Source organism: Microtus oregoni, unplaced genomic scaffold (assembly GCF_018167655.1).
Source record: "Microtus oregoni isolate MIOR12 unplaced genomic scaffold, Mior012 000033F_ref0000390, whole genome shotgun sequence".
Lineage (NCBI taxonomy): Eukaryota > Metazoa > Chordata > Mammalia > Rodentia > Cricetidae > Microtus > Microtus oregoni.
The window spans coordinates 17973311-17987312 of record NW_024543092.1 but is presented as its reverse complement, the minus strand read 5'-3'; positions in this window follow the sequence as shown (position 1 = coordinate 17987312).

Below are 14002 nucleotides of genomic sequence, written 5' to 3'. Positions count from 1 at the left end.
TTCAGTATTTTTCTTTATGTGTATGGACATTTTGCCTGTGTGTATATCTGGGCACCACAAGTGTGCCCGATGCCTGCAGAAGCCAGAAAAGGCTGTCAGACCCTTGGGACTAGAGTCGCAAGGGTGGATGTGAGGAGCTGAGCCCAAGTCCTCAGGAGAGCAGGACAAGGTCTTAGCAGTTGAACCACATCTCCGTCCTATTTCATAAATACGTTATAGCAGAAGTTAAACAAATAATAACCTCATGAGTACACTAATCATCAAAACGTCAGAGGAATGTAAATTAAACCTCACACCCAATAAAGTGTGACCACGGAAGATTGAAAGCAAGAGACGACCCTTTGCAAATGTTGGGGGGGGGGGCACAATAAGAACTCTAGCAACGTTGGTGGGAAGGCAGAGCCAATCCACAAAGCTGGACAGAAGTTTACCAAAAGGACAAATATGCACCTTATGAGCCACAAATCTCACTGTTAGGTATTTTCCACAAGAAAGTAAAATCTCCAGCTAGAGAAATGGCTCAGAGGGTAAGAGTGCCCTCCCAGAAGACCAAGTTCTGTTCCCAGTATCCACCGGAGACTGTCTACAGCCATATGTAGGCTCCAGTTCCAGGAATGCAGGAATGCTTCTCTCTCTCTCTCTCTCTCTCTCTCTCTCTCTCTCTCTCTCACACACACACACACACACACACAAATAAATCTTAAAAAATGAAAAAGTATTTGTCTATCTACCACAATCCTCATGTGAGAATATTCATAGCCATCTTAATTTTTATCTTAATCACAAAAAAATCAAAATCTGAAAATAGCCCATCCAAAATTAACCTAAACAACAAAGAGACATACACTCATACAATATAAAAAGGAGAGACTCACAGATATATGTAACAGCATAGATTTTCACCTATATAGAACATCCCAGAAGGGGCAGAGCTATCATATCCTGACAGAAATCTGATTATAATTCACTGTGTGCCAAACTGGCTAGAAAAGACAATGCCCTGTGTCTAGGCTGGGGCACAGCCTACACAGGTGTGCATACGTAACACACTAGACCAAAGGGAACAACTGAGAGTTACGCTTGCCACTGGATGTTAGTTTTGCCCCAGCACAAGTGTTTCTTAGTTCAAAGACTTCTTACAGCTGACCTGCCACTGAAAACCCGTACACACTCCTCTTCAATGTCTAACAGGGTGACTTGCTCCAGGACCTCAGACAGTGAGTTCATGCTCGGGCAGGAGCCCACGTGGAATAGCAAATTGAAATACCTTCCTTGCAAACTCCAAGGGGAAATGAAATTTTACAATTATTTCTTGAATGACTTCAAGTCACGTGCTAAAGCGACAGGCTGCTCGCCTCCACAGCCTTCTGTCCCATGCTCTAAATACTATTCAAGTCGCTTTGTTAGCCGAGAGAAGTCTTCGTGGGGAACGGATAGATTAGGAAATTAATTATACTCAGGAAGGTGAGGCAGAACAATCAGGAATTTGGACGTAAGCTGCATAGCAACACTGTCTCTAAACCAAACCAAACCAAACCAAATAAACAAAAACCCTAATTGTAAGGCTTCACATCAGCCTGCAGCATCATAACATTAGGATACTTTGTTTCTATTTAATTCTATTTTCTGTGTCTGGATATTTTGCCTACGTGTGTATTTATGTACCATATGCAGGTCTGGTGCCTGGAAGGGCGGAAGAGGACATCAGATCCCCTCTGGAACTGGTGTCAGAAATGGTTGTGAGCTTCCATGTGGGCGCTAGGAATCAAACCCAGTCCCCTGGAAGGGCAGCCAGCACTCCAAACTGTGGAGCCTTGCACACTTCCCAAAGTTAGTCCTGGAATTTGCTGTTCCCTTATATGTCCACTAGGAGGTATCTAGGCCAGTAAGGATTAACATGCTTAGTTTCTGAACGTCTCCGGCCAACTGATAAGAAAACACAGTTAAGACTGCCAAGGGAAAAAATGTAAAATATCCACCAGAGAAATGTAAATTTAAATACTACGTTTGCCATTTTCCTGTACTGGGTTGGCAAACATTAAAAAATAAAATTATCAACTCTGGAAAAAGCATGCAGCTATATTGCTGCTGCAGATACCAATTAATAAAACTTCTTGGTACCCAGAAACTGCCTGCCCTGGGTCCTAACGAGGTGACGATCCATGGTCACAGTATTGAGCAGTACCTGGTTACTTTTGTCAACTTGACACAAACTCGGGTCATCCAGGAAGCGGGCACCTCGATTAAGAAAATGCCTCCATCAGATTAGCCTATAAACAATACATTATTTTAATTAATGATTGATGTGGGAGGGCACAGCCCGTGGTGGGCGATGCCACCCCTTGACAGGTAGTCCCATGTTATATAGGAAAGCAAGCTAAACAAGCCCTGGGGGACAAGCCAGTAAGTAGCACCTTTCCCTGCCTCCATGTTCCTGCCTGAGTTCCTGTCCCAGCTTCCCTCAGTGACAGACTGTGATGGGAATATGTAAGCCAAAATCCATCCTTTCCTGAGTTATCACAGTACCAGGAAGCAGATAAGGACAGGTGGGCTCTGAATTTTGAATAAACAACATGTTTCCTTCCTTGTCCTCTGAAGACACCTACCTTCCTGGACAGACACACACACACACACACACACACACACTCACACACACAGCACACATACCACACACACACACACACACACACACTTTATCCTCTCTGTCGCTTGCCTAGATTATCTAGATTATGATCATGCGCTCTCTTTTGTCCAAACATCATAAAAAAAATGTCCAGTTGTGAGAAAGAATATTTTTGGAGTGTTGCCTTGGGACATGGAGTCTGTCCATGCCAGTTGCTGTTCTAAATATTTCCCTGGGCTCAGCCCTGCATACTTGGCCTGCATTGTTTTGGCTCTTCATAGAAATATAGCTTTTAAATTTTCCCTCACAGATATTCATCAGCTGCACAAAAAAAAGTCATAAGCAGAAAGCTGCACGCCTTAGAGCTATCCACACCACTTCCCACAATACCACTCCTCAGAGCCATCTACACCACTTCCCACAATACCCGCCGACCACATGGGGACCCTGGACCTGGCGCCTCCCTCTACTTCTGAGCGATGCCTGGTTTGTCTGTATTGACAGAGTGTTATTATAAAATAGATAGCGGACCTGAGCCTGTTGCCGCCCCCCCAAGATCCCTGACAAAGACAAACGTAAGGGAGTGTTTTAGCAGCAGCTGTCCTCGGGGCACCTGCAATCAGGAAGCGCAGATGGTGAAAGCCAATGCTCAACTCTCTTCTCCCTTCTCACTCAGCCCAAAACCCCAGGCCGCAGGATGGTGTCACCTCCATTTAGGGTGTCTTCCCACTACAGTGTGCCTAATCTAGAAACTCCCACCTATGCCCAGAGGTTTATCTCCATGGTCACTCTAGATTCTCTCAAGTTGGCACTATTAACCATCGAAGGGAAATTTATTTTCCATTTTATGTTAGCAATCCTGAAGGGAATTTATTTTCCATCTCATGTTAGCAATCCTGAAGGCACACATTTGATCATTTGATCTACTTTTACAGATACGCCATTTAGTTGTCTGAACTAACGCAGTCGGTTACCATTAAATTTGTTTTTATTTTTCTTTCTGTCGTGACTGTTTTGTAGAAAACAGTACTATTGTTGTTTGTTTGTTTTCTTATCACCTGGATTATCTTCAAAGACACTGGAAAGAGTCACCTCCAAACGAGAGCAGTGTGTGGTTTTACACAAGACAAGAACTTCAGCAGCGCTGCCTGAATCCTTGCAGAAGGAATTCTCCAAATTCTATGATAACATGATTAAACTCCACAGATCGGCTAGCTGTGAGTCTGTTTTTCAGATAAAAATTGGCACTCTGAAGCAGTGGGTATTCCTTGCTCACTTAGATTAATAAAAGTCCAAAATCAGCTGGATAGATTATGTTTAGAATTCATATCATAATTTTAAATATTGGTCATTTTTTTGGTTTTTTTTTTTTTGGAGGGGTGTTCCAAGACAGGGTTTCTCTTTGGAGCAGTCCTGGCTGTCCCAGAACTCACACTGTAGACCAGGCTGGTCTCGAACTCACACAAATCTGTCTGCTCTGCCTCCTGAGTGCTGAGTTTTAAGGCATGTGCCCCCACCGCCCAGCAATATTGGCTGTTTTTATAATGTGTGTGTGTGTGTGTGTGTGTGCGCGCGCGCGCGCGCAGGTGTGTGTGCAGGCATGCTTGCCTAGCCATGCCTATGTGGACACAGAGGTCTATCTTCCTTTATATTTGTTTTAGTACTGTTATTAATTCTTTCATACAAAGCATTTGTTCATACTCACCTCAGCCCCTCCCTTTAGTCTCTCCCAGATCCACCCTAGTCCCCTTCCTACCAACTTTATGACCCCCTTATTTAAATTTTTCATTTAATAACCCACCAACTTCAATTTGTCTTGCCTGTGTACTTCTGGGCATGGGTCCATCCACGAGAGCGACTCCACCTTAGTGTTTGGGACAATGAACATGGATCATTCATCTCAGTTGGACTGGCTGGCCTCTGAGCCTCCGGGATCCTACCAATTCCACCTCCTAGAACCCAGTGCCGGCATTAGAGAGGTACGGCTACCTGATTACGTGTATAGTGGACAATTTACTTCAGAGCAATTTATCTCCCCAGCCCTAGACGGGTTTCTTGAGTGTGAATGTAATTTCTCTGGTCTAGACTGTAAGTCTTGGACACAGTACAGCAGGTGACTGCTGGTCTGACAGGGGTCTGCTACCTTGTCACAATGACCTACCAGAGCCCTGGGGTTAAGAGCTTGGTGAGTAAGTATTGTGTCCCTGATGATACCCGACTAGCACTTAGCAGACGCTCCCTGATGATACTGGACTAGAACTTAGCAGACACTCCCTGATGATACTGGACTAGAACTTAGCAGATGCTCTCTGATGATAACTTCCTAGAATGTGGGTGGCCCAGCCACAAGAGTGGTCTGGTTAGGATGTCCTCATTGTCTTCGGTATATTTTGATAATTTAGTATGTAAAACCAGAATGCCTTATTATGCCAATGGGCGCTTACCAAACGATTTTGGTGGCCGATTACAAACGTGAAAATGCAAATAGTTTTGCTCTGTTGGTCTAAAATTAACCGGAACAACACCCTAACTTCACACCCTTCGCGGGGTTCACTGTGAGCAAACCAGTGCCCCAAGAATGTCCCAGTTCTGGGCCCTCATCTCCAGCCAGAAGGTCGGAGTTTGACGTTCCTGAGAACAGCCTTCCAAGTACCTTATGCTTAGTTATAAAATTGGAGAAGACGAAACAAAAATAAATGTCCTGCTCCAATAGTATAATTTAAGCAAAATAAATAAATAAAATTGACCTTCTTAACTTTGTTCCAACTTCAGCCACTCTTCACAGGAGAAACACACAGTCAGTTCTGAGGCCTTCAGCCTGACCACCCACTGCGTGCCCCTCTGAGGCTTTTCTCTGCTTGCTCTTCCTTCATGCTGAGCCACCGAGCACCGGGGTAGGGTGGCTGGGAGAGCAACACGGGCAAGCCCGCAGCCCGCCGTGCTCCACAGGAGACAATGGGAGTTCAGAGCTCTAACTCACTGACTGCTTTTTGTTTTGTTTTGTTTTTGTTTTTTGTTTTTCGAGACAGGGTTTCTGTGTAGCTTTAGAGCCTGTCCTGGAACTAACTCAGCTGGTCTCGAACTCACAGAAATCTGCCTGCCTCTGCCTCCAGAATGCTGGGATTAAAGGTGTGTGCCTGGCTTCACACACTGATTTTTTTTTTTTTTTTGGTTTTTCAAGACAGGGTTTCTCTGTGGCTTTGGAGCCTGTCCTGGAACTAGTTCTGTAGACCAGGCTGGTCTCGAACTCACAGAGATCCACCTGCCTCTGCCTCCCGAGTGCTGGGATTAAAGGCGTGCGCCACCACCGCCCGGCACTCACTGATTTTTTTAATAATTTATTTAACTTTACTTCATGTGCGTTGGTGTGAAGGTGTCAGATTCCCAGGGACTGGAGTTACAGACAGTTGTGAGCTGCCATGTGGGTGCTGGGAATTGAACCTGGATCCTCTGAAAGAGTAACCAGTGCTCTTAACCTCTGAGCCATCTCTCCAGCCCCCACTCACTGCTTTTAACAGTTGGCTACCCCTGTAGTTAGGCCAGGTTCTCGTTGGAGACACCAGCCTCGGGGTCCTCTGGGCCCTAAGACATGGAGGAATACAAGTGGTGCCGAGGGTTGGAGCCCCAAGTGCTGCGGAGGAGGAATAGATGGCAAAGAGGAAGGTCGCCCCTGCGTGGCTTCTGGGAAATGGCCTCCTCATGGAACCTCTCCAACCCAAGGTCCAAGTCAGAAAACAGAATTGTCAATGTAAATAAAGCCCAGCTCAACCCAGGATCTTGTCAATTTTTGTGGAAGTTACATAGAAATGTCTTCAATGGGGCACAGTGGTGGCACACGCCTTTAATCCCAACACTTGGGAAGCAGAGGCAGGCTGATCTCTGTGAGTTCAAGGCCAGCCTGGTCTACAAGAGCGAGTTCCAGGACAGGACAGTCACCAAAGCTACAGAGAAACTCTGTCTTAAAAAAAAAGAAATCTCTTCAATGGTTCTGGCACATGAAACTGCAAATGGAGTAGCTTGAAGTGAAAGTTCTAGAAGAGGACTATTCTAATTATGAAGCTGATGACACAATCTCCCTTCCACTCCTTACTTCCCGGTGGAGGCGCGCACTCCCAGGGGCTGCCTTGCTAGAGACCACATTTGAGGGTTTCTCTTCTGGTCACCAGGGTCAGCAGGATGGGACCACCTGCTGTAATAGGCTTCCGAGCCCACGTTGTGGGAACAGGTTCATTTATTCTCTTTGTTCCCCAGACTTCATGGAGGGACATCCAGTAACACATCCATCTCCAGCTATCTCTTATACCCCATCCTGTGTGTTCAGCAAGGCTCCTCAAACAGGTGTGGAGTTGGGACTTTTTCTTACTCTTTGCTCTTTGAGGGGCCACCATCCAGCTTCCAAATAAATACACGGAGACTTATTCTTACTTATGAATGCCCAGGCTTAGCTTGGCTTATTTATAGCCAGTTTTTCATAAATTATCCTGTCTGCCTCTGGGATTTTACCTTTTTCTATTCTATATACCTTTTTGTTTGCTTCTTACTCCAGAGCTCGCTGTATGGTTGGTTGGCTGGGTGGCTGGGTGGCTGGCCCCTGGCATTCTCCCTCCTTCTTCTCCTTTTCTTGCTCATCTCCTCTTCTCTTCCCCTCCTATTTATTCTCTATATGGCAGCCCCACCTATTTTTCTCTCCTGCCTTGCTATTGACCATTCAGCTCTTCATTAGACCAATCAGGTGTTTTAGAGAGGCAAAGCAACACAGTTAAACAAACGCAACATAAAAGAATGCAACCCATCTTTGCACCATTAAACAAATATGTCCCACAGCATAAGTGAATGTATCACATCTTCAGCTAATATTCCACAGCACAGGTGCACGGAGATTCCCAGCGGAGTCTGCGGAAACGGAGAAGAAAGGGCAGAGCTGTGAGGTTGAGCGTGGGTGACAGTCATCAGCCTGCCGGAGTCCCCGCCTAACTCCACCATTGTCAACGTGGAGCTGTGACTCAACTTCCCAAAACCTTAGCTTCACTTCTGAGGTAGGGACAACAACCACGTCATAGGGTCCCCTAGTAAGTGTTCAGACGTCTCATCTGTTGCTCCGGCGGCTGTGTGGGACATGCCAGTGAGACACATGGGTGCTGAATTCAGAGTTCCATTTGAATTTTCAGCGAGTCAGTTTGTGGTTTTTATCATGCAAACTGTAGAAAGGAGGGCTTGATCAAGCTGGTCTGGCTGGTGGGCTATGGGGAAAGCGGAACAGGAGAGCATTGGGTGGGGAGAGCGACGGTAAAGCAGGAATTCTGAAAACTCGCTATGCCAGTGGACTGGGGCTTATGTGACCCAGCACCACAAGCTGGGTACCCGAAAATGGCACAATGTATTCCCTCACAGTTTCAGAAGCCAAAAGTGCAAATTCAGATGCCGGCATGGCCGGGTTCCCTCTGAGGGTGGATGCCAGCCCTCCTTGCCTCTCATAAGCTCCTGCGGTGACAACCTTGGCTTAAAGTTACGGCACTCCTCTGCCTCTGCCTCTGCTCTGTGGCCTTGCCCTCACATTTCCAGATTCTTATCAGGATACCAGTCAGGTTAAATTAATGCATCATGCGTTCACTCTACTCCGGTATGACCCATCTTGATTGCAGCTGCAATGAACCAGTTTCCAAACGAGTCCGCAGTTGACACTTCAGTATAGCTTTAGGGGCTGGGGGACACACAAAACTTCAAACTATGAATTACAGACTTGAATTGTAGCTTCCAAGATAGGCACTTTGGAAAGGCATGGCGGTCTGTCTTCTCACACAGTTCAGGTATCTGAAGCCCCAACACCTTGACAATCACAACCGTTCTTCAGTTCCACAGCAGGAAGCCCAGTCAATACCTCCATCTGTCTCCCGAACCTTTTCATCTTCCCAAACAAAAGGCCTGCTCCTGAAAACATTATGTCTGCGCGCGCACACACACACACACCTCCCCTCAGCCGTCACCCTTCTTTCTCTCTTAACTACCACTATTCAGGTACCTCCTGTGAACGGAAGAAGACATTATATGCACGTAAACTTTCCCACACAGACCCAGGTGCTGGGGGCTTGGTTGCCAGCTTTGGAATCCATGCAGGCAGATTCATGAGCAGATTAATCCTTTGATGGATGGTATTTTGGGGAAGGAATGGAAACATCAGGAGGTGGACTTGGTTGAACGAAGGAGGTTCCTGGTGGTGTATCCCTTCTCCTGCCCCATCCTCTCCATCCTCCCTCTATTTCTTGTCTGTCACGAGGTGATCCACTTTGCTCCATCCATACTCCCTTCATGCTGCTCTGTCCTATCATGGCCCAAAAGCAGAAGAACAAAGGACGGCAGGCTGACTACAACCCTGGGACCGAATCCTAGTCTACAACCCCCTCCTTCAAGTTGTTTTCATCAGGAATTCTGTTGTGGTAACATGGAGATGGTGTTTTTCCTTTTGTGACCGACGTATTCCACTTACCTTGATGCCTTCAAGGTTCATACATGTTGTAGCATGCGTCTGAATTTCTCCCCATTTCAGTCTTGCATGGAAAAAGCGCATTTTGTTGGCTCCTTCCTCTGGAAGTGGATCCTTGAACTGTTGGATGACATCTGTTACAAAGTATCTTTACCTTTAACTGACACAGATTTAGGACAGCCATTGTGCATATTATGTATGTGGGGTACAGAGTGACATTTCCACACATCACATACAATGTCTAACTGGTCTGTCCATCACCTCAGATATGTCTTTGTGCTGGGAACAAGAATCTTCTCTCTTAGCCGTTTGGGAATATTTAATTGACTGCTGTCATGGTTAATATTGTCAATTTGATGGGACAGACAATGCCTCTCCGCACACTGGGATTTTCTAGATTAGGTTAGCTGAGGAGTGAAGACCTACCCTAAATGTAGGTGGCACTGTTCTGTAGGCTGGGGTCCTGAGCTACATAAAATCAGAATGCTCTGAGCATCCCATTCATCTCCCCCTGCTCTCTGACAACCAAGGTCACGTGTCTAGTCACCTCGTTGCCCTGCAAACATGCCTGCCCACCAAGATGGACTACTATTCCCTTGAACTATAAGCCAAATAAAGCCTCCCTTCCGGTAGTTGCTTTTGTCAGAGCCACAGGAGATGATAGCTAGGGTGACATCTTTTCTCAGAGTGCTCCATTAAAGAGTTAGAGCAGACATGTTTGTTGATCACCCCCTTGAGCACCTTTCTTCCTTTCTGGTTCTCGGGAGCCTTTTGGAATTAACAGCCTGGTAGACTTTGCTGGAAGAAACCCAGAAGGCACTCTGTGGGACTGCAAGCAACGCAAATGGTCACCAACTTCAGCAGAAAGAGCATTTATTAAAAAAAAATGTTAGCTGGCTCACCAAATCTCCAGGAGGCAAAAAATAATCTAGGCTGTTAAATTAGGTTGCTAAAAAAACAACTGCATGAGCTAAAAGCGTGCGGCAGATTTAGCTCCACCAAGACGTGGCTGCTGCCTCCGCGAAGCACAGTGAGTCAGTGGCATCCTGCCACCCGTGGCCCCCTACATCGTGTGCTGGTCTCGTCATTACCATTGTCACCCCCGTACTGAAGGAGCTTCTGTGTCCCTGCCCCTTATAGACAGAATATTTGAGGCAAGATGAAGCATGCCTGGTGTGCTGTGCCAAGGTCAAAAGCCCGTGGTCAGCACGTGCCTGGAAGGTCAGGAAGAGACACACGCAGCAGGGAATCTTCCCCAGGAAGGGACTCAGTCACACAATGCCAAAAAGAAAGAGCTGCATCAGCTTTTGGTAGGTTCTCCAGCTCTGTCTGTAACAGCGAGGAATAAGTATCCTAAAACTACTCAGCCTGCTTTGGATGGGCGGGCCCCTACTCTGAGTTACCACCATATTCGTCCCCAGCAGCCTTCTCCATCTTATTCCATTCCCAAAATCCAGATGTCTCATGTCCTCACCAACACTTGCTTATATCGTGTGTGTGTGTGTGTGTGTGTGTACAGCCATCCTGATTGGTGGAAAGCGTCACTGTATCCTAACTTCCAACCTCCCTCAGCCTCACCTGAGTCTGTGCCTGAGGAGAATGTGGAAGGCTCCTTAAGGAGGGAGGTCGGTTGCCAGAGGAGCTGCCCATGTGATCAGAAGGTTGAGGAGGGACGGGAGCTGAGGGTAGAGTTCGCCTGCCGCTGACAGTGACGTGAACAAGTACATTAGTGTAATAGGACATCTGTAACCATCTAAAGGGATGGGGCTCAGAAAGTTGGATAAAGCATGGACATTCTAGATACTTCTGTCTCCCCCCATCCTTCACTCGAGCGTCTCCATTGGCTGCTCTGAGGTGCACTCTTACCATCACTCGGCACATGTAAGTCAATTTGTTCAGAAGTCTTCTGAGCACACTAACAAGCTTGAAGGGAGGGATCCTGGGAGCCCCAATTTATGGCTCACCCAGAAGTCTAGTCCTGGCAACTGCAGTCTTGAGGGACACAGCCTCCAACCTGGAATTTTACACTAATTCCAGGTGGTTTCAGAACTGAATGAAATCCTACGGCATCAGACTAGTGTCTGCAGAGAGGAAATGAATCAGCTGGTGGGGGAACTTGGCACATCTGCTGTCAAAAGTGATGTGTATGAGTGTAGAATAGCTAGCTTCCCCGCTCTATGGCCATTCCCCCGTTCTCCCCCACCCTGCATCAGCCCCAAACCTCCAGATCTATCTTAAAATAAACACCCTATGCTTAGTCCTCCGTGAGAGACCACTGATATTTTTACAGACCAGCCTTGGAAGTTCCCAGAACATTCCTCCTTTCGCTGGCAACACAGTGAACTTTGAAATTCTGCATTAAACTCAGGCTGGGCCATGAGGTCTGTTGGAACCTGCTTCTCAGATAACACAGCCCCAGCCTCGGGTTACAGAGCATCTGAGAACACAAATACATCAAAACCACCTCAAAAAATAGCAGCCGTCCCAGGCACTTGGAAAAATGCACAGGTCTCTGTCACAAGACCACAAGAAGCCCCTGGGGGTTCCTTATTTTCTGGTGCCATCAAGTGGTAGGTTTGCTCCTTTTTTTTTTTTTTAATAGATGTTGCTTGGCAGGCTGTGTGGCCATCTATGCTCAGATGAGTTTGTGTCATGAAACACTCTATTTGGGAACTGGAGACAAGGCTCAGGCAGTAGAGTGCTTCCCATGTAAGCAGGAGGACCTGAGTTTAGAACCCAGTCACCCCGGTTAGTAGTCTATAATCCCAGCACTGGGGAAGTAGAAACAAGAGATCCCTGAGGCTGGACAAGAAGTGGAGATGAGGGTGCAGAAAAGCAAAATGGTTATCCACCCAAACTAGAAGCAATCAATAACATTTCCACTCTAGGCAAGAGCAGAAGAATATACTTGTCGTTAAACTATGGGGTGAGTCCTGAACTCTTGAGTAAGCTATAGCTGCTGTTCTTAAGTAGAATTGGGACTAGAGGTTGGTTCAGTGGGTAGCATGCTTGCTTAGTAGACCTGAAGGCCTGGGCTCCATCCACCCCTAGCACTGACTGCATAAAACTGAGCACGGCCATGCATGTCTGTAATCCCAGTACTGAGGAGGAGGGGTTAGGAGGATGAGAAGTTCATGTGATCCTTGCCTGCATAGTGAGTCTGAGGCCACCTGGGCTACACAAGGCTCTATCTCAAACATAAAACACAAAAGAATTAGTGGAATTTTCACACTTGTGTTGTCCGTGCCTATAACCTAGAGTCTGCAACAGAAGAATTGCTGTTAGTTCAAGTCCATTCTGGACTACAGTGAGCCGCAGGCCAGCCTGGGCTCCAGAATAAGACCCTGCTGTTGTGGAGTGTTTGCCAGAGAGGACTGTTTGAGTCGATAGAAAATCCTTACTAGCTGGTGGGGGGCTATACTGGATGTTCAGTGTAGCCATAAACCTTTCTCAAGATAAGATTTTAAGGTCAGAGACCATGTCCTGGGTTGACATGTTTCAGTTAACAAGAACAGTTAGCCAGAAGCAGAACTACAGAAGGCAAAAGCAAGGTTAGTGCTTTCACAGACTTTCCCAGAACTGTGGACTTCTACGGCCTTTGTTTCAGTTTTGGCAGGTGGTGCCGTCTACGTGCTACAGCCTGAATAGTACTTCCACCATGGAGTCTGTTGTGCTAAGGAATGGAGGCGTACTAAGTTCTGGAGATCTGTTACACCTCAATAATGATGATGCTAGAATTGGAGGGTGACAAGGGATAAGGTATGACTGCATTGTGAGATTTTTAGCTCTTGTTACAGCTTGGATATGTGATGACCCCTGAGGCTCACACATTGAAGGCTCATTTCCCAGCTGGTGGAACTGCTGGAAGATGATGGGAACTTTAAGAGCGAGGCTCAGAGGACAAAGGTCCCCAGGGGTGTGCTCTTAAAAGGTATGTATCACTGGTCCCCTCGCCCCACTGTCCTGCTTCTTGGATGAGCATGTTTGCTCCCTGCCACGGTGACCTGTCTTATGCTGGGCCCCAAAACATAATAGACAAGTGACCACAGGCTGAAACCTCTGAAACCATGAGCCAAAGGAACCTTCCCTCTGACGATTGTATTGTCTTGGTTATTCTGCAATGGAATGCTGCAGAAAACATTGCCACTGAGAGGGGTCATCGCCAAGACTTTTCTCATTGCTGTGGGTGGTGCAAGTCTTTGAAACTGTTGAGGGGTGGATATTTAGGAAGACTTGGATATGCAAGGCAGAGAAAGCCTAGAATCCTGCTAGTAGAACTTAATAGGTGACTGGGGTGTGAGTTTGAAAGATAGAATTCTGAAAGGAATATACACAGCAGACCATGCTCACAAGGGTGAGATGGGAATGGACTCTTTTGAGAGCCAGACTAGAGACCATCTGTGTTACATTTGGGCCAGCACCTTGTCTACATTGGACTCAATGAGGCTGAATTTAAAGAGGACAAATTAGGCTGGGTGGTGGTGGTGCACGCTTTTAATCTCAGCACCCTGGAGACAGAGGCAGGCAGATCTCTAATGTGGGATTCCTCTCTGTAGGCTGTGAATATGTTTTTATTATCATTGGTTAATAAAGAAGCTGCTTTGGCCTGCGGCAGGACAGAATTGAGCTAGGTGGAGAAAATTGAACTGAATGCTGGGAGAAAGAAGGCGGAGTCAGTGAAAAGCCATGGAGTCGCTGCAGGAGACAGATGCTGGATGCCAGACAGAATCTTACCAGGAGACCACAACCATGTGGCAATACACAGATTAATAGAAATGGGTTAATTTAAGATATAAAAGCTAGCTAGGAATATGTATAAGCTAATAGGCCAAGCAGTGTTTTAATTAATATGGTTTCAGCGTGATTATTTCAGGTCTGGGCAGCCGGGAAACAAACAA